Genomic DNA, 22,884 nt, shown 5'->3' with positions numbered 1-22,884 from the left:
CACATGGAAATTCACTAAAGCGTTGACACTGCATGCCTGTTGAACCGACTTCATTGAACTTTTCAGTCATCTTTTTACTAAACGACCGCGACACGACCGTGTACGACTTTTTTGTAGTGAAACTTGTTTAGGCGAATGAGGGTAAAATTTTTGCTCATGAAACGTCACGAAGGTTTGCAGCGTTTTTGGCGAGGAAAGGGAGAGAGCGATTGAGAGAGTGAAAATGGGAGATCGAGAATAAATACTCGCAATTGGTTGATGTATTCGTTAGTAGCACGTATCGAGACATTAGCACGTATACAGTGTGTAAACAGAGTGAATATAGATATAAAAATACATGGAGTGATCATATACTGGTATATGAATATCTATTGTGACTTTTACCTTAGTAACAATTATTTTACAAAGAAGTTTCACTTCTGACATGTGTACTTTGTACGCACACACTTTTTTTAAACGGTTTTATTTAGCTCACCCCGTTTGTTTTATTCTTTTTTCTTGGGTCAAATTTAGTAATTCAAATTTCACCCTCTTCCTGTCAACTGATTAATCTGAAATTTTGTATACACTTTGGATTTTGGTGACAATACAGTTATGTTTATTCATTATCATTATAAATTCAAGATGGCCGCCGCTACAAAATGGCGGATAATTTGTTTTATTAATCCCATCAATATGGGTATTGGGTATCAAATGAAAGGGCTCAATAAGCAGAATACAATATACTATAAATAACGGGCAAGAAACCTTGCAATAATGAAGCACTAAATGGATAAAACAGAATGCGAAATAAAAACTAAAAACTAGAAACGAAAAATAGGTAAAAAAACTTTTTAAGGTTTTATATTAGTCTAGTCTATGCATATGTTTATAATTCCTACGACTGTATAACTTAAAAAGTTTTTTTACCTATTTTTATTCTCTATATATCTACAGTAGGCACTTTAGAAGTAAAAGAAAAATTCAACAATGTCAAAACTAAAGCAGGCTGATTTCTTGCATTTTTGAACGTTCCGGATCTCTAGCAGTAGTTGTTTCAAATGTCGCAATTTCTGAGAAGAATTTACTCATCCCGAGAAATTTAGGTAAAATATGAAAATGTCGCATTCGTACCGCTTAAGTTTTAAACGGGCTTTTCCAAGACAGGTTCATAAAAAACGTGAAACGTAGTGAACCTTGTTATACGTGAAATTTTTACGACGGTGTAACTTATTATCGGGAAAATTTCTTTTTTATCCACAGGTTTTTCGCTGATAGCACTTGTTCTACCGATACCATTACTAAAGATAATATAAACCCTGAATTAGTTAAAAATATGTTTTCATACTTAGTTTTAAAATTTAAGGCGTCAACAGTAACGTTTTCATTAGTTAAAAAGACAATATAAAATCCCTTTACAATTAATACCTACTTTTTCTTTTTGTTGTAGATTTAATCGTTAAAATAACAATTCAGAATTTGTTAATTTAAATATAAAATGGGCTGATTAAATATAATCTTTGCGTAAGTTTCAAATACAATAGACAATACATAAGTGTAGGCATACGAAGATAATCTTCTGGGTGTCGCATTTTATAATAGGTTCTGTCTTTGTCCAGTTAGAGTGGGAGAACTTAGCGTAAAAATAATTTCAATTTAACTAAAGTATGTATAAACATTTGTCATGTGTAAGGTTTTAATGGTTGTTTGCAGTTTCTTACATTATCCTAAATAAGTAGGTGGTCGATTGGAGTGGCGAAGTTTCATGCCCGTTAATCTCGTTGATTTGTGAATTGACAGTATATGTAAACTTAGGGGAAATTTCAAAACTTTCAACGTTCATAAGTAAATAAATGAATATATTTCGATTAACTAATAAGGCAAAAAGTTTACCGCTAAAATCTTGACAACTGACACAAATGTCAATTGTGACAATTGATAAATTTGTGTGATTACTTATTATTTATTGACAGTGATATCTATTATCTACTAATGATTTTTCAGCGTACATTTTAATTGCCTACATCAAATTTCTAATTACATTTTCGTTTGATAAAATTTATGTTGTCGTGAAAAAGTAATGTTTGCGGCCTCGTTGAAGGGAATTTTAATCACCTGTCTGTTGAGGTCGTTACACTTATATGATCTTTAAGGTTTAGGAAAATTTAGGCGGGATTTTTTACGGCTCGAGTATCCTTTAAAATTTAATAATAACGACTTTAATTATTAAATGTGTGTATTGCTATATTCTATCCCAATGTAAAATTATGATAATACAATAAAATAGCGGAATTTACCACTATTACCTCTAGTACCTACAGATATCAAATACCTACTCTGGTTATACATACTAATATTTTGGCAGTGTGAGATATACAATGTTTCTACAAAATTTAATGCACTGTTACATTTTATTGTTTTACGATATATTTTATCGCCTTATAACTATGGAAACTATTCAGTATTGCATACTACTAAAATACTGTATGTCTGAACTTACAAATTTACTTACCAATGTGGAAAATAAAATAAATAAGTGTATTACAAGATAATTAAATTGAAATAAATATCTTAAATTCGGTTGAATGCCCCAGTTGAAAAGAATGTATAACTAAAACTATGTGCCTAAGTAAATATCCTTCAAACAATATCCTACAAAATTATACGATAAGCCTTGTTCAACCCTTTACCCCAGTTACCGGTCAAGAGCTGATTTCTGGATTGTAAACGTTTTTGGGGTACGGGTGACCCATTTTGAAAGTGGCCAATAACCTCTGATATACGATATTCCGTCAAGTGGGTGGATTTCTTGACGTCTGTATACACATTTTATTAAAGATCCAAACTTCAAATATTCTTGATGTATCATATTGATTTTATATAATAATTGATAAGAAGCATCAATAGTTTCAATTCACAAAAGTTAGGTGAGCAAGACCTAAGCTAAGCTAAATAGAAACAATTTATTATATTTAGACAGTCACCATCATTTAAAATAGTTCATTAAAATGTGATACTGGACTACTTGACTACCGAAATTTGTTCAAATATGATGTCGTCTATTGTATGAATTCCTACACTACCATATTCATACTAATGTAATTATACCAAAAATAAAAAAATATTAGTAGTAGAGTCACTAGGCGTCACTAGCAAGCTACGTTGCCCTGCCAAAAGTTCGTACAAATGACGGCAAGAGTATGCGACGTTTCAGGAAGCCCAACTATTTTGCCAACACAGTTAGCGGTTTTTAAAGACGCTTTTCTTTTTAATCGGTTTAAATTTGTTTGATTTTTAAATTATTTCTCTTTTTCGTCGTTGTTACTTTTTTATTCCTTATTCTCACGATATAGCGTTGCGTTACTAGTCCGTGCAAAGAGGTTAAATTATTTATTTATTCATAGAAAAGAGATATGAGGATATAAAATGTATACATTATTGTTTTTCTTAATCTATGATAACCGATTCTGTGTGGCTACGGCCAAAGACTTGTCCTCCATTTCTCCATTTTGTATATCAATCTTATATAGGTTATAGTCTTTCCAGCCACTACCATGATTTTTTCGACCCACCTTTTAAATATTCTACCTTTGTTTCTTTTATGCCCCCCCCCCCCAAAAATAATAAAGAAAATAACTATAAGTACATAAATGCTACTGTGTAAAATGTTTCTTTTTTTAAGTTGTAACAGATTTAATGATTTTATAACCATAAAGGCATATTCGTGAAAAATAATATTTAATATATTTTCAGGTTGATGAAAGCGCGAGCGGTTTTGATAAATACTGTTTAAGTGATATTTTGTTAAAAGGAAAATATACTCGATGTTTGCTGATAATGTTTTTTCTTATACCTTCTAGATAATACACATTTGCACACTTTTAGGTATTGAGGACACAGAGCTGTGTTGGCCTAGTGGCTTCAGCGGGCGACTCTCATACCTGAGGTCGTAGGTTCGATCTCTGGCTGTGCACCAATGGACTTTTATATCTATGTGCGCATTGAACATTTGCTCGAACGGTGAAGGAAAACATCGTGAGGAATCCGACATGTCTTAGACCCAAAAAGTCGACGACGTGTGTCAGGCACAGGAGGCCTACTTGCCTATTAGATTTAAAAATGATCATGGAACAGATTCAGAAATCTGAGGCCAATACCTAAAGAGGTTGTACCGCCACTGATTTTTTTAAAAATAATTTATTATAATTTAATTTTATTGTTTATTTCGGAAAACAAGGTTCCATAGCAAAGTTAGTAAATACAACTTAATAACTTAAATTTAAGTGTTAGTAGGTTTACATTATATTCATACCGGTATCATTCCGCATGAAATAGCGGAACAGTGATTGAGGTATTGGCAATCGACTCGGTCCGCGATCATGCGGAGGATGCCGTTACCGCTAGCTCTCACCCTGCGCACCAAGCCACCAACCTGCGTATGGTGGCGTAGAAACAATCCACCCGCGCCTCAGCAAACATCCCCGATCCGCTGCAGAATCGAGGCAGCCGCAACAGCACCCTGAACGAATTATTATATTGGATACGGAAAGCGTTGTATGACAATCGAGTATATTTCTACCATAAGGCGCTCGTATAGAATGATGTGCAGAATGCTCTAAACAAGGTTATTTTCACATCTATTGAACACCGCGCAAACCTGCGGGCGATCAAATTCGCTCTGACACACAACGCTCTCCGTTCCCTATCTATATCAGCATCATCCCTGAGGTCGGGTGTCAAAATGTGACCAAGATATTTAAATGTTTGTACAATTTTTAAGGGGACCCCGTATAGAGATATGGGGGGTATACTGGACACACCCTTCCACCCGGCCCAAAAGACCATGACTTCACTTTTATTTACATTATATTTCAAACCATGACTAGTCGCATACACCTCACAGAGCTTAAGGAGCCGTCTAACCCCGCAGACCGACGCACTCAGCAGCACCATATCGTCTGCGTAGCTGATATTGTTAACGCACACACCGTCCACGTGACAGCCGACACGCTCACTGCTAAGCGTCTTAATCAAAGCGTATATATATAAATTAAAGATTTAATAGATAATGCGTAAGATTTTTGTTTTGAAATAAACCATACTTCTTTGTACTAAAACTGAGTTTATCAAAGGTCGTCTGCTCTAGTTTCACAGAATGCGAAGTGTCGCAAGGATCCAGATGGCTGACTCACACTGACAATAGGGTTCGTGCTTTAATAATTTCCTTTTTTTCTGCACATTTTGCAATGAACGTGGCAGGTGAATGACGACACAAAATTATAACAGGTGAGAGTCCTCTGCAGATGTAGTGTTTACCGCCGTGGTTAGATACAGTTAACGCTTATGGCTTAGGGGTTACTCCGAGGTCTTTATACTGGCTATCTTTTATACCTATGAAGGCACTCATGTCCAATATTGCCGTTAAGAAAATTATCAATTTGGGTGTTTCATGCTTTTGGACCAAAGCAATAACTTTTGATCCCATATATCGATCCAGAAAGCGCCGATGCTTTACGACGCAATAAATATCATATTCGTGTCAATTAGCCTCAATGGGCCGGAATTGCGAAATATTTTATTTCATATTCATAATTTACAGCCAGATGCATGCGCAATATATTTAAAATCGATTTTATGAGATTCCGATTGCAGCTTTGAAGATGGACTGGACATACAAAGGTATACTGCTTCTTACATACTGTGAGACAATCGACAGCTTAATTATTTAAGTATTTGAAATTAGAAGAGAAGTACAAATTTATAACTAATATTTAAATAAGCCGGAAGTTGGATTCAATTAATTAGTACGATAACTTCGATGTAACGATTTTTTTCAAGAAAAGAGCGTACCAATTCTTAAAAGGCCGGCAACGCACTCGCGAGCCCTCTGGCATTGAGAGTGTCCATGGGCGGCGGTATCACTTTACATCAGGTGAGCCTCCTGCCCTTTTGCCCCCTGTTCTACAAAAAAAAACTTGGTGAATATCAGAGTTATAACCCTAATTAATAAGGTTATTAATCTATTAAATTTTTTTGTCGTGTATGTTTATTTAATGTGACCTTAAATATTAACAGAATAAATCAATCTTCCAGCTATATTGTATATGAATATTTTATGTATAGAAGCTACATTTATAGAGAAGATATCGATACATATTATTATATTATAGAATATTATAGAATCTTATACAAGTATATCTTGGAAAAGATTATGGATAAAAAAAGGTTTTCTGTTAATTTTATAAAAATACTTAATTGTACAATAATTTTAGTTGAAAAATGATTTGTGTAATAATATTTTTCCCAAATCATTACAGCAGCTACATTTGTAAGAAAGTGCACTAAAAAGCGTGAATGAAGCGAAAAAGGGACGCACAGATTTCATTTTCCTGGATTCACACCTGCCTATATCAATAGATAGGCGTGGCGTATCGGCGAGGTATCGATCTCTTCGATAGAATTCCTATTGAGTCATGAAATCCTGGTGCTTTCCAATACATTCTCGTTATTGGTGATCACCAATAACTTTCCATAACTTGACTCACGTTCCACAAATTGATGTTGGGAATTTTACTTTTATCGCTCACTTGATTTTAATGAATGAAGCCAAGCGTATCCAAAAATATTTAAAAATAATATATTTACGTGAAGCGATCAAATAATTAATTAATATTTATATTTTTTTGGTTTATTAATAATTCAGTCTTTTTGTGTTTTACATCCAGTTTATATATATATATGCTAAACCTAACAGCTGACTTTTAAAGTCAAGTTCAATAAAGTAATTGATTTTGTTGACGATTTTATGTTATTGGATCTAATCATCGAAATATCTTCGGTACTTATACTGTCCTAGTTGCTATGAAGAAGTTTGTCTCCGAATTTCTCACGCTCCGCTCCAATTCCTTGTAAAAAATATTTTACTTCAATAAAATAACAACTCTATTTTCTAAGCAAGATGGTAAAAAAGATCTTGGCTTGATTTTCCCACAAGATTTTTATTCCTGCATTCATTTGATTTGTTTACAACAAGTAACGAAGGAGAACTCTATCCTCTACGACATAAGCGTGGGAATGAAAGGGACATAGCATCCCGTTTCGGTCTCTCTCTAGTTCATTGACCAAGCAAAAGCATATCGCACGCCTATCAGCGATATATTGGAATGCGGATGCTCTAAACTCCTATTTTCCTAGTCGTTGTGGGGGCTCGAAATCATTGGAATGCTTTTTTTTGCATTTTTTAGAAACGAACCAACTTTTTTGATACTAAAACTGATTTGAACTTATTTTATTTTTCTAAAGGCGCTGTCAGGTCAGTTAAAACCCCAAAACTATCCACTTCTAGCAATCACTTGAAACATTGATTCAAGCATAAACAAGTTTTAGCAATTTCATTAATGAAATATGAATCCAACCTACATATTATTCAAAATTAAGTCAAACGAAGTGTGACGTGAAACCAACAATTATTGAATTTATAAAAAATACACGTTTTTTAACATTAAACTTTTTATTGTTAAATATTATGTTAGAAATTATTGTAAGCTCGTAATATCGTGTTCAGAATTAATGTCGAGTTCTCAAAACTTGTGGCGTATTGTTGAGTACCAATACCCAAAATCCTCAATCTCTTCAATAGGTTAAATAATGTTCCTTATATGTGTAGTTTTTTTAATCCAATATTAGTTACTCTCTATTGATTTAAATTTTACACAATATTTTAGCGGCTTGCCAGTCTAACCAGAAAATATTTAAGAAAACTACCATATATATCAAATTTATAGACATACTTTATATTAGTATTTTTTGTGTTATTTTTTAATGATAAAACAGTTTGGTTTCGTATTTTTATTGAAAGTATCGATATCCTTATTGTGTTTAGGGGCATAAAAGGCTGCTGTTAATTAAAATTGCATAAAATTGTTATTTATTTAAAGACGATATCACGTAATGGTAGTTACGTGTTATGTTTAAACAATTAAAATTAACAAGAAATTAACAAGGGCTCTGATACATTTTACTGTGATTTTACGCCTTATGATGGATACAATTTTATAAATTAAAAAAAGTCAGTCCCATGAAGATGCGTCAATTATGGGCAGCGTCAAGATGCCATTTTTAATTAAATGCTTAATGAAAGTTCATAAAAGAAATAACTTTGTTATCTTGGATAAATCAAATTATTCCCAAACGCATGTTTCCATCGCAACAGGACGTTGGCATCGCGTCGTCGATATTGGGGATGATATCGGCAATCATCAATAATAGACAACCGATTGGAAAGTACCAGGGATACATGGACCCGGAAGAGCGCTTCCGATCAATATTCAATAGGTTCGTTCACACAGGGACAGGTGCATCTCACGCACACATCGATGCGTTTCCATAAATTGGGAATCGGAAGGGACTCCACGTGTATCGTAAACCAGTTGTTCGAAGTACTTTGACGGTCTTGCAGTAGTATTATGCATTTGTAATATTTTATCCTTATATAAAAATCGTATCATTAGGTTGTATTATATAATAAATAAGTATTTGCGAACACGTAGCTCTTTAAAAAATTCATAAGTCATTTATTCATCTAGCTACAATATTACACTTATGCATGTCAATTAACGCCATCTCATTATCTCATACCAACATTATTGCCCATACATTGTTATCGTCTATGTATTCTTGTACTGTGTAATATCCTTTTTTATTAGGGTTTCCTTGATGTAATGTTTAAACACATGTAGCGGAAGTTTGGTTACATGATCTGGAGTTTTGTTAGCATGATCTGTAAAAAATTCCCCATAAATGAATGTGCAGTTTAAAATTAAAATTTTAGTTAACATTGCTAAAGAAAACATCATGAAACCATCAAAAGAAATATTTATATTTATTTTTCACACAAACTGTTTATTATTTCATCTAGTATCATCATTGAAATAGCGATTTATTATTATAATATTACACTATAGAAGTCCGATCAACTAAAACAAAATATAAACAATAATAAGGCGAATACCAAAGTTCTAAGAACAAGTAAAGTTCGTTATTTAAAAAACGAATGAAGTCTTCTACTGCTTCTATATAACGCCTTAATTGAATGTTTTGCAATTTCAATGATTACATCCAATTTAGAGTTAAGAGGCACGCGGGAGTCAATAAAGGTCTACGCACTTGTAATTGCTGACTTTTTAAAGCCAATAACCTACCGTAATTTCCCCGCGTGGCACATGATACACCTAATTGTTTTAGCCGTCCTATCGAAACTATTTTTTGTTTCATCTAGTAGATTTTCTTTTAAAGAACTCTAAATAACCTTAACTTAACAAACTTTTTCAATAATGGACCATGCCATTTTTGGTGACAGAAACTCTATGGCAGAAGACGACAACTTTAATAAAATTTGATTGAAGTAATATTTATTTTTAAAATGCCATTAGGCTAAAGATATCTATCTATCTTCCTTGCATTATTAAAAAAAATCTTAACCGAACTCTTCGAAATATAAAAATTTTTTTTCATTTAAAATATTGAATTAATTTGAGCGGTGAGCAGGCGACGTCTACGTCACCTGACACGTCCCATGTTTGTTTAAGTGATTTCATATATTTTTTAAACTATAATTGCAATGCAGGTCATGGAAGAAGCTGAAAATACCTAACAAATATCGTATAGTCGAAGCACACTATTAGAAATATACCAGATTATATAAAAAAATATACCAGATATTCCAAGAGATCCGAAGTCAAAAAACATTTTTGAAAGATGAGAACGCACAAAGCTTCTCCAATAATGTTAATTTTGCACGAAATATTATTTATTAAGCGGTAAAAAACATCAGTTCATCATCTAAACCTAACCTGCTTTACAAAAGTAAAACTTGCTGTTTAAAAAATATTCCTTTTAGCTTGCTTTCCATTTAAATTTAACAAATTAAGGAAATAATTAAATTTTACAACAAAATTGAAAATTTACTTGCAAAATTTACGGAATTTACCTTATTCACAAAACAGTTAAAATTTTCTTCACGGCTTTGTTTCCTCGTTTTAAGCAAAAATTTCCCCGCGCCATGGCTTTCCTGAGCAGGGCTACAGAAGTTACGAGGTGTATCGTAGCACTGAAAAGGTACCGTTCATATAAACTGTCAAGAAATCGTTGCGGTAAGGAATTCAAAACTAAAAAAATAGAAATTAGGTAATAAATAATTATTTTATGTGGCTAGAAATAACATAGTAATTTGAGTAAATAGTAGTAGTATACCATTCAATAGCAGGTTATTCCAGTTGATAAGACTATAGCCGAATTCGTGGTCGTGTGGAAGGCGTGTTTTCACGACAAAAATATGCGCAGTACGTCAATGCGCAACTCAGTTAACCTTACTTTGCATTCTACCTCCACCCTTTCTTTACCTCCTGGTCCATATTGTTTTGGTTTTGAGAATGTTAGGGTTATGCACATTGTGAATTAATTAAGTTAAAGGCAAACTAAAAATGATTGGTTAGTTTTTAGTGGCAGTTAGCAGTTTAGTGGTTGGTTGGTTCTTTTTTAAACAAACTCCAACTTACTCAAAAATAAATTCTTACATCAACTCTAGTCGGGGTATTTATCTCATCATCATCATCAATAGGCTATACAGCCCCTTGTGGGCGTTACCCTCTTCAAGTACACTTCGCAAAGAAAGGAGGGAAATCTCGTCTTTCTTGCTTAAATGGGAAAGGTTTCAAAAGCAAAAGGTGAGCAGGATCTTTATATGTTATGGTGGTCTTTATGTCTAATTTTGATAACAAAGTTTGATTAGAAAGTATTCAGCTAAATCAATAAAAAATGCATAAAAAATAGATTTTGAAATATTACTATTATTAAAATGCATTTATAAAATTTGTGTATGTGTATGTGTAAAAAAAGTATTATTGTAAGTAAATTAATGAGAGAGAGACGACTACCAGGAGGAATGAATCATATAAGAATGTCAAAACAATATACTGGGAAATCATAAACATGAAAGCGTTGTATAATTTGTAACAATTTAATATGTAGTTTTAAATTTCTCACAAATTGATTTAAAGTAATGATTTAAAGTAAAAAAAAATAACTACAAGGCTAATAATGTAAAGGATTTTCAATTAATTTAACTATTCCGAAAGATCGTCATAGTCTGTTAGAATTAAAATCAATTATTTCAAATACGTATTTGTTCACATACGAGGTGATACTAAGTGCTAAGAGTCGAGATCTGAAAACTTTGAAATCTTGTATTTTTATCCCTTCAAATAACTGGCCAGTTAGAAACATTGCCTATGAAGACGTTTTTTTAATTTCAGTTTTAGAACTTTTTTGTAACCTAATGTATTTATATTGCATTCATTTGTCATTTATTTTTGCGAATTGGCGGCAAATCTAAATCTCTTGTTACACTTGAAAATGAAACTAACGCGAGTAACTTTTCAGTCGATGATTTACTATGACTTTCGTTGTGGGCTTACTCAACAACAAAGCTATGATACGCTGCGATTAGCATTTCATTAGCTTAATAAAGCCCCATTGTGCCACTATTTACAATTGGTTTAACGAGTAAGCGTGGACGTAGCAATCTCAATGAAGATCCGCGCGAGGGACGTCCTTTAATAGCGACTACCGAAGATAACATCAGTGCTATCAGCAGATACCCTAGGCATTGGTATGAGTCATGTTGAAAAATCTTACACAACCATTTACGCGTCAGGAAGCTTTGTACCAGATGGATTCTCCATACTTTACCCGGCGACTAGAAACACTTTCGCATGGACTGGTGTCGCCAAATGTTAGATAACTTAAACGGCGGTGACTCCAGTGCTGTATTCGACATCAGACAGGTGATGAAAGGGCCTCTGGAGTCAGTCCAGACTTAGCAGACGCTCAGTACGGATTTAGAGTTGGGCGTTCAACATTAGAAGCGCTTGGCGCCTTGAAACATTTTCATATGGTGGCTGTCCGTAGTGGAGGTAAGGTTTTCATTTATTCCCAAGAAAGAAAGATAGAATTCGTAGTATTCGCTTTACAAGACCTGAAGATATGGTGAATGCGTATAAAAATGCCATAGTAGAGACTAGTATGGAAGAATGGGATACGATAATTAATAGAAAAAATAATATATATATAAAGGAAATATATATATATAATAAATGTACGTTATGAACGTATAAATGTATCGAAATCATACCTACGTTTACACTTGGCTGCGAATAAGTGCGGCCATGTGATCAACGGCACCCGTGATTTTTTTAAATCATTATGTAAATTTTCATCATGTAATTTATTTAAATAACAAGTGAACGAAATGTTTTCCCAAAAATCAATTCAAAATAATTTCACTAAAAATAGCGGCCAAATTTGATAATCAACTTGGTAGATACACATAACACATTCTCCTACTTATAAATATTCTTAAAAAATTGGTTTTTAGCAAATAACCGATGAGTGTTTTTTATTTTACCTCTTCGCTTAATCATGTTCCCAATTAACTTGAATCATCTAGCTTTACAATTGTTATATATACAAATTCACAAGTTTTTTACAAATGTATTTGTAAATGGTTTTCCTTGAACTGATAAAAAATAGGGCAAGCCATCTCATTAAGCGATAAAGTATGGAACTATAACCGTGAATGAAGTTACGGGCTTGTCTGACGTGGACAAATATGCACTTAGAACACAATTAATCGATTCGTAGAAGGTTCTACGATAGTGCGCTTTTCCACTAGCTTCTTGTATATTTTTAAGCCACGTCGTAGCAAAGTTTTCTTAAATAAAATACGATTAAGTATATTGCTTCTGAAACGTCTTTCTTATTTGTAACTTATTTGAGTCTAAACTCTAAGTCTTATTTTTTATAAATGAAATTTTTTTATATAAATATTGTGACTAGCTTCTATACTTTGTTATGAGTAACTGCGATATAAATAATAAGAAAAATCAAAAGATATACATTGTAAAATTCTGGCTTTTTGCTGTTTATCAACAATAGTTAATTTTCTTACACTTACACATTAAATGTCTCTGCAGAAAGACATTTAACATTACGATCAATATTCTAACGAAAGACTAATAAGTTACTTAAAACTAAAGTAATTTAAAAAGTCCTAAGTAAAATATTTCCCCAAGTCCATTGGAGACATGCTGAAATGAAGTGATATTAACACATTGTTAGCCACTGCCAATCAGATGCCCACGACTATCTCAAGGACACATACCTTTATTGACGGGAACTCAAACAACAGAGTACTGGGAAATCTTCAAGTGTGTTTATTCTTAATGATAAAATACGAAGTAGATTAAGCTTGGAGCTGAATAAAAAAATATTAAAGGAAATAATATTGACAGGAATATTATTAAAACATATCTCTCTATGATTTTGAATGTAATGTAAATGTGAATGTGGTAAATCACAGAACAGGTTTTTATTTTATTTTTTACTTATGTAACTTAAATGACGTTGTGGTTTATGACATTTTCCTTTGAATTATTGTTATGTAGAGGGAGGGTTAAACTTGCTGAGTTTCTTACCCGTTCTTCTCAGAACAAGGCCTTCTGGTAGTTTTGCGAACGGATTGCGTAGTTTGACATTCATAAGCATGCCCTAAGACGCATCTAAATTGAATAAATAAGTTAATATATATATATATATATATATATATATAAGCTCTCTTAAATATAAATTTAGAAGCTTTGTCAATAATGACGCAGGCTTTACGTAAACAGTCGAATATACGCTTATATTGTTATATGAAGGCACGTGAATGTATGAATGGAAAATAACCAGTCTATACTAAATTATGTTACGTTAATCACACATTTTAGGGCTTTACTATATATTCATGCTGAGCTTTTTGCCGGGAACCGAAAATAAAAGCGTTTCTATATGTGTGTTCTGGATGCGAGTCGTGACGACCTGGGTAGAATTTTCAGTCATTCGGCAGTACTTCAGTACCTTAGCTTCAATGTGCCTGATGGGTACGTCAGAAAGCGGCATCCTCCGCCGTTACTTCATGTGCCCACAGCTAGGACTAATCTTCTGCAAAAGGGCACATATTATTCGGTGTATTAATTTACTTAACGAAATACATAGTTCAACGGACCTTTTTCATTGTCCATTGAGTAAGCTGGCAACAGTTATATTATTTGTTAGTATATATAGTTAGTAAATTTCTTGAATTTTTAATTATGCATTTTCTTTGCTATAAAGTATATTACTTGATGTACACTCGTGTCAACTTAGGGTCACCTGTTAAGGCAGGAGTGTTTTTATAAATAATTAAAATAAAAAATTATAAATAAATAAATACATTTTCTATAAACATAATTTTCAGTTTTTATTTGTCAGGCGTCTATTAGTTCCCGACTCCTGAAGTGGCACTGGCTTTTTTACCTATAGACCTACTATAACAGCTACGCATAAGCTAAAATTGCGATTTTAATCGGAGGTAATGAATATAAATATCCTTTCGGGATTTGTGTACCGCGATATCGCAGGCCACTCGAAGTTGCATCTGGATAGCGCTGCGCCTGATCTGTAAGTTCCCATTCCTTTTACACGTATATCTTGTTCGATACTATTTCAAAGTATATGCCCTCGTTTTAAAATATTTGAGAGCATAAATAAAATAAAAGTTCTTGTTGGAAATTCTTGTAAATTATGCGCCTACAGTAAACTTATTAGCAAAATATGAAAGAAAACCGTAAAGAGTGTAAGTGTTTTGTAAGTTTTGGGAGTCTCGTTAGTTTGGTATAACATATATAGATTATGTATTTATGTACCCATACAAACTAATTAATAATTAAAGAGTTTTAGAGAGCTGTGTATGATTAGTTAATTGTGGGACAAACCTACTTAATACAATTTAATTTCGGGAGCTAACGCATTTTCCGTTGAAACAAAGTTTTTAATGCTTAGATGTTTCATTGTAGCTATTTAAAGGTAAATTAACTGAAGTAGATTTTATATTAAATACCCTCAACGAAACGGCGAGCCTCTCGCTAGTGCCCGTGAGCATGGGGATCATGTAAAATCATCGAGCTATGTACTATTAAAAAGTTTTCAATAATTAATCCGAAAGCAATATCTGTGATAATTATTAGTATATGATTATAGATAATTAACCTCTCTGTATGGATTAACTATAGCTAAATAGTTTTTTAATAAATCAAAGTAAATAATTTGAATTCCTTTTTAATTTATATTAATAAAGTATCGAAAATAATTTTACTATTAAAACCATACCTTATTTTATATAAGTAATCACGTGTAAGCACAGTTCGGTATCCCACATGATAGAAACGTCCCCACAGTTGTTTATTTGGGAAACAGGATAGATATTAAAAGTAGGCTTAGTTTGACACTCCTTGTTACTACTAAAATTAGATCAATGATAAAGAGTATTACTTCTTTCTGTTCTTTTTATTACCGCTTGTGTTTTAACTTGCATTTTCCGATTGTGTATAAAAGTCTCTTCTTCTAAATATATACTTTGTCACGTGTTCTGTTGTCCGTACGTAATTAACACTTGTTTTTTTTTTCTATCAATAACTTTTTCGTTAGTATGTAAAACAAATATGAGGTAATTTTAGTGCTTAGGTCGATTTCAGTTTATTAAATAAAATATAATTGTCTGACGTAGTCTGTCGTGTAAATTAAGTACGTGAATTGAATTCTGGTATTTTTTAAATTATTTTTCTTTAAAACCGTTGTACACGCCCAATTGATAAGAACTGGTCGGCAATAAAGACAAGTATTCTTTTTTTAATGGAACCAATTGTTAGAAGTTTTAAAGTACATTGACATTTCCTTTATCTCCGAATTCACAATGACATATTGTGAGCGTAATGGAACTAGCAACAAAGGTCTATTATTTGTAGTTTTTTTATTACGACCATATAATATGTCAATTCCTTTTTTTTAAATTTAAGGTTTTAAAAAAAGAGTGGTCATACAAAATAGTCGTCAAAAGAGTCCATACAAAACTCTGGCCTGGCTTAATCCTTCAAATATTATCTGTAATAAATCCATGGGGATATCCGTATTTAGTATAAAAGGTTTTGTATAATTTACCGATATAGACGATAATAAAATGTATAGTCCATTTCTGTGTATGAAAACCAAATCATTTCATTAGAATAAATATTACTGCTTTCATTTCGTATATTGAATGTACAGGCTAGTAGGTGGAACATTGTAATGAAGATGAATTGTAATTTATCATATAGCGAGAGTTCTTTCCAAGAATAGAAATCTCTAAGACCAATGCAAATATCTATATAATTTAATTCATGCGATTAGTCATTCGGTCAGTAGGTCACGAATAACAATAATGATGTACCATACTTTCTTTTATTGTTAAAAGACTCTGCGTTATAACGCTTTAAAAATATGTTAAATAATAAAAACTGTTGGTATAGAATCAAAAAACCTTTTTCTATAGAAAATTAAAGTATTATTGACAGTTCAAGTTTCCGAGCCCTGTTACCCCAACACAGACTCTAAACAGACTGTGTTGGTATATGTACGAATAATGCATGTACACATTTCATAGCTTATGAATAATATATTGTATTTATTATACATACCTTGTTTAAAACCTAATAAACTTAATAATAGTACAATTTCGGGTTTCATATAACTAGTCTAGCTATAAATACAATATTTTTATAATTGGATTTTTTTCAAACTTTTAATTACATATTTTGAATTTGGAACACGTATATGATTTTAAACATTTCTTTATATTTGATTATATTTGGGTTATTGCACATATTTTTCAAATTACAATATGAAAAAACAGAAATATTCTCGTTACCGATGATAAAGTTTTCACAATTGAAGAGCACTACTAACACATAAGCAAAATGATAAAGTGTACATTCACAGTTCTAAAGAAGCTACTCAAGTGCTCTGAAAGGTACAACGTGGTCATCATCCTGTGTCCAGTTATCAAGGAGTCACAAAACTACATTTTTCTGAAAAAAGAGGGAATACTTCAGCCAATGTGCATCAAGATACAGGCTTGGATCATGTTGTGAAACCTCTCAGCAATACGCTTTTAAAAAATATACCGTGGACTTTCCAGAATATTCTGCAGCTGACCTACCCAAGCACGAACTACCCAAGCCTGACTTGAAACCAACGTTCAGGAATACAATATCTTTTTTTTTAATTTATTAAATAAATAATTAACTAGGTAATTTCACATTAAATGTCTTTTTCATGTTTTAAAAGTGCAAATTATCACGTCTGCAGTAAGCATTTTTTATTATAAGCTTATAGTTTAAATCGCTTATAAGTATAGTAATTAATCTTTAAAAATTGCTATTGGCATGATCTCTTCACCAAAATTTAACATCTACTGAAACTGAAAATCTAGTGTACTATCTAGTAATAGAAACAGAATTTTATTTCCATATCTACATACCCTTTGCTATCCTGGTATTATGTTTTGGTTTATATTTCTGATTTATAAACAACAATTTGTTTAACAATTGAATCGGTTGCAGGCTCAGCAAAGTGACTGACACTTCGGCATAACAATGGGAGCGACAAGCATTTATAATATCTTTTATTTTATGTGATCCTAGTAGCGATGTTTTGGTTTAAAGCCAGGTTCTCCGCACAACATAAATTTTAAAGGATTTTTGTTTGTTTACTTACTACTTAACTTTTCACAAGTAATAATGAAATGAAGTTTCATTTCATTATCCGCAATACAGTTAGTTATATACAATGGATTTAATAATATTCATTAATTTTCCTTTTTTAGATGTAAAAATTCTACTTGCTTAGTTAGCTCCACAATACCAGCTTCTTCCTTTTGACCAAATTCAGCCAAGCCATTGCCGAATTGTCGATCTCCAACGAATTACTATAGATCGACTCTATCTCTATGTGAGACATTGCATTATATACAAACGTTACTGATACAAGGCGATATCACCAATACCTTGATGGCTGGAAATCTTCCACGGTTCGCCAGATTTCGTTTCGCGAACATAGCGAGCTATGGAATTTCTAGGAGATACGACCTCCAATTGTTTTAAGAAAGAGTACATTCCTCTCTAAAAGGCCGGCAACCCTAAGATGACAGCCATTTTTGGCCGTCCCGTAGGCAGGTTTGCCCCACTGTAAAAAAAATGAATACTTGTCCTCGTCGTCAAAATTAGTTAATAATGAGATTATTGTAATATATAACCAGAAATATTATTTATCTATTTGTCTTGACAACTGCTTTTATAACAATCTTATTTTGGTACTGACGTATTTCATAAATAATCACTTCACGTATCAACCTTCACAAGTTAAAATTCGATTATCCTCATATGGGACAGAGGTATAATACCGGATTAGGGCCTAGGGGAACCCCTTTCACAGTGAACACACGCATGTTAACGCAAACATACAAAATAACTCTACATACTTTCATAGAAAATTTGAAGAAAGCTGTGTGAGCGTTAAGAAACTAATCGTAGGAAAGAACGTCACATCGCCGAGGAAATTAAAAAGTGTATTTAATTCAAATCGATTTTTTTTAACTTCCGAATCTTTGATTGTTTTTAGTTTAACTATTAGTTTTGTATTATTTGGCCAACTTGTTTGATTATTTGTTATTATGATGTAATATATGCAAACAGTTTTTGCATGCCATTTTAGTAAATACTAATAAGATTATTTGTTACAATTATTGAATGCTGGCCGAAGCTACTTAAGTTCGTGCTTTAGCCCTCTCTATGTGGATCAAAGCGTAAAGCTTATTATGTATGACTATGTATGACGACAGTACTATTTCGTGAAATACATAATATTATTATAATATATATTTTTTCTTTTTTCCCATAAACATAGCTTGCTATGGTGCTACTCAATATAGAGATATTGTACCATATTGTTCTAAGATGAGTCACTGAGTCATTGAAACTCGGTAACTATAACAAAATGTACTAAAATGTAAAATGGTTGTATGACAATTTGATAGCGTCACAAAATAATATATTGCGACCGTGACAGGACTCGAACCTGCAATCTTCGGATCCGAAGTCCGACGCCTTATCCATTAGGCCACACGGTCATATATAAGGGTTGTAAAATTGTGAATTTCTAACCCTTATTTTTGTAGAAAATCTTGATATGAAGTAAAAAAATTTTTACGTTTAGTCTTCCAAATATCATCCTATGACTTCTTAAATCCTATTTTAACTATCTGTGATTCATAGTTCTTTGACTTGAGATTTATTTGACGACAAAAAAAACTCTTATGATTAACAGAAGTCATACATTTTTAGTGAGACGATATTTGTCGAAAGGCAAACTGATTAGTTGTTAAATGTATTGTAAAAATACTGCATAAAAAACCAATTACAGAAATCAAGGCTAATTTTATTATACCAGAAGAGGAGAAAAAGAAATCTTCAAATAAATATTTTATATTATAATGTCATCGTATCTAATGTTTCAATTGCGATTGACAAAACTATTCCCCTATTTTTTTGCAATTTTAGGACTGCTTATAGAAAACAATGCAAAAACGATAGAGCGTTTTACCACAAAGGGTGTCCAGGTGATGCTATTATTATTTTTTATTAGAACGCGCAAAAAATCCATAGACGAATAAAGTTTATATGCTGTATGGCATATTCAAATACTCCTCATAGGTTTTATAGCTGCTTCAGTAAACCTGGATATGCTTATTGAGTTTCATATACAGTGGGATATTCTACAAATTATATATCTGTTTAAAAACGTTTTTTAGGGCTTGTGTTTGCCGTCCACCACCACTATGTGGGAGCAGCTACTGTCCATCGAGAAAATTGTATTTTCAAGTAATAAACCAAATTTTGACTTTAAGAAAAGAAAAGGCGTGCAACGCACTTGCATGGTATCTAATAGGCGGCGGACATATCATCAGGAGAATTCCGACCGTTTGCCTTGTTGCATATGATAATTACTTAGCATAAAAAGTATATCTATCTATCATATAAATTATAAAAGAACATGAATAAAAAACATAAACAACACCTCTCAATACTTACTAACTCTACCTACCAACTCCTGTAATGTTCTGAATACAATGAAAATTAAAACAATACGTACCAGGCAATAAGGAGAGTGAAGAATGTTAAAACTTACGGAAATCAATAATAATTTTGATAGTTATTATAAATTAGTGTGGGTATATTAACACCAAATTATGTTAAATTTAAAGTTTGCGAAAACATTAAATATATCTAACTTGTAAAAAATCCGTTTACTTGTAAGTCGTAACTCGTAATAACTCTTAAAATACAATTTATTAGAAAGGAACATTCAGTTTTAAAGTAGAATTATACTTTAGTCTTATGGCGTTTTTTTTTTTCGATTTTGGAGAAATTTTAACTTTAGCTATAAAGAAATGCTTAAATACAGATTAATCAAACAAAAATTTACGTTATGTTAAGACTGCCCCAGACGGGGCAGAATTCCTCATTTGTAAAAAAGATTATCACGACCGTGACAGGACTCGAACCTGCAATCTTCGGATCCGAAGTCCGACGCCTTATCCATTAGGCCACACGGTCGATATAACCCTTTCCGAATTGTTAATATAGGACAAAAATAATATAATTGTACCCTAAAAAGTAAAAATGGTAAATATGCATTAAAAAAGTACCATAATATCATTGTTATTTATATAGATATTTTAGCGTAATATAGACAAATACATAATTTACGTTAAATAATTTAAAATTTTAGCACGTATTTTAATTAATTACTAACAAGCAGCCATCATATAATAATTTTCATGTAACTCATAATTTGCGAAAAATCTTATTCATTTGTATACATTTATCGAACCGATTTTGAAAGATATTTAATAACCATATTAGCAAATCTTGTTAATTTGTATCTATGTCCCAATAATAATAAATCAAAACATATCATAGTGTCTCTTTATTTGCTCTTAAGCGAAAGCAAAATTGATGTGGTTGTGAGCAGTGCAATTATGATGGTAAATCTTTACTAAATACATATTTTTATTTAAACCATTACTTGGTTAAATTGTATACATAAAGTTGATGACCCTATGTAAGGAATACAATTAATAGTAAATAAAAATTGAGTTTACTATTATCATCGATTTGCCACTCAACGTTACAATGTACCTAGATTTGTTGTATACATACTCGTCCCTACTCGATATTTCTTCCTTACAGACTGGGTCCTTTACTGTTTGTGTTATTTGTGAATAACTTGCTTAGCAAAATGAGTGAATGTTTGGCATATGCAGACGACATTAAAGTCTTCAGACGTATATCCGATGAATGAGATTGTGAGACCCTACAATCGGATATTAATACTATCACTGCTTGGTGCGATGAAAACTCTATGGTTCTGAATATTAAAAAGTGCCGGGTTGTAACATTTAGAAAGAGAAGAGCCCTATCCAGTATAACTATAATGTTAAGGGAATTCTTGTGGGTAGAGTTCAGGTGATTCGCGACTTGGGAGTGTTATTTGACTCTATTATATCATTTAGACCTCATTATGATCATATATGTAGTAGAGCTAACTGGATGCTGTCCTTTATTCTTAGAACCGCTAAACCATTCAGGCGAGCCAACTCCTTGATTGTCTTATACAGTGTACTACTGTGTAGCCAAGTGCACATTTCAAGGATCGTCATGCTCACTCAAATGTCATTGCTTGTGGCGGCGTCCATGCGTCGGGTTGTCTCTCTCCCTAAAATATGGCGAGGGGGCCAATGGCTGGCCATGCGTCATACTCGTGAACGGGTGCTACTTGTGGTGACTGGTCGTACTTGAATTCGTGTTTGCGGTGATATTAGTTGTTTATACTACGTCTTTGCGTGTTGTTCTCACGAGTACGTAAGTGCGTGCTCCTATTTCACCATGCCTCCTGCTAGTAGAGGACAAATCTTTGTTTTTAATTTTTTTTATTTTTTATTCTTTATTACTCAATATGTCATATGGAACATGGTGTAGTGGTTGCAGCTCCTTACAAGCATTGTGTAAAAAAAAACTTGGCGATTAAAAAGAGTGGCGGAGAGTTTATTGCCAGTTCTTCTCTTCCGTTCTACGCCCTTGATTTGAGAACTGGCAGTAAATGTAAAATTAAATTCATTTAATATTTCTTTTTTGACGTTCATAAGTGTACATTGTTACCTAGATGAATAAATAAATTTTGAATTTTTTTAATTTTTTTGAGTTTTCTCGTGAGAACCATGGTTGAGTACTGTTCAGTGGTAAAGGCCCATATACAAAACTCATACAGATAGATAAGAATCTATACAAAGGCGGTTTGTAAGAGCATTATGCTATAAGTATGGTCTTAGGCGCAAAATAAAGCAATATGACCAGCGTCTTGCCCACTTTCAATTTGAAAGTCTTGCAAGGAGGAGGTGGATGAGTGACCAGTGCACTTTATATAAAATAGCAAATGGCTCATATTTAAATGTAAGCCATTTGCAATTTTATATAAATTTTAAATTTTTTGACGTGACAACGTCTTATAATTCGATGGACACAGCTGCAAGCACGAAAAAAACATACGGTGTTACCGCGCTGTGAGGCATTCCATTTAAGGCTAGAAGTGTAAGCGAGAGAGGGGAACGAGCGACAAAGAGGCACAATCGGCCTCTGCGTTCGGCAGCGTTCGACATCTCTCTATTATTAATTATTATTTGTATTATAATTGTATTTATGCGAAAAAATAAATGTAACTTGACCAATTCAATTATGATTTTCATTTACCTCCTTCTCTATATCCATACAAAATATCTATCAAACAAATAAAATTAAAATTTTCTGTTGAAAAATGCAACAATTTCATCATTTTCTCATGACGTTGTTACGTTCAACTATCCTCAGTAAACCGACTTTACAGACAACCGATTTTTTT

General features: G+C 32.6%; 2 non-coding genes across 2 annotated transcripts; both read right to left on the bottom strand.

Moving 5' to 3' along the window:
* Positions 1 to 18,984: 18,984 nt before the first annotated feature.
* Trnar-ucg lies at positions 18,985 to 19,057 on the bottom strand. The gene has a single exon. It is a non-coding gene; the product is annotated as a tRNA-Arg (tRNA).
* Positions 19,058 to 20,470: 1,413 nt separating this feature from the next.
* On the bottom strand, positions 20,471 to 20,543 carry Trnar-ucg. The gene has a single exon. It is a non-coding gene; the product is annotated as a tRNA-Arg (tRNA).
* Between the last annotated feature and the right edge of the window lie 2,341 nt (positions 20,544 to 22,884).

Source organism: Pieris rapae, chromosome 3, assembly GCF_905147795.1.
Source record: "Pieris rapae chromosome 3, ilPieRapa1.1, whole genome shotgun sequence".
NCBI lineage: Eukaryota > Metazoa > Arthropoda > Insecta > Lepidoptera > Pieridae > Pieris > Pieris rapae.
This window is presented reverse-complemented; position numbering and strand designations above follow the sequence as displayed.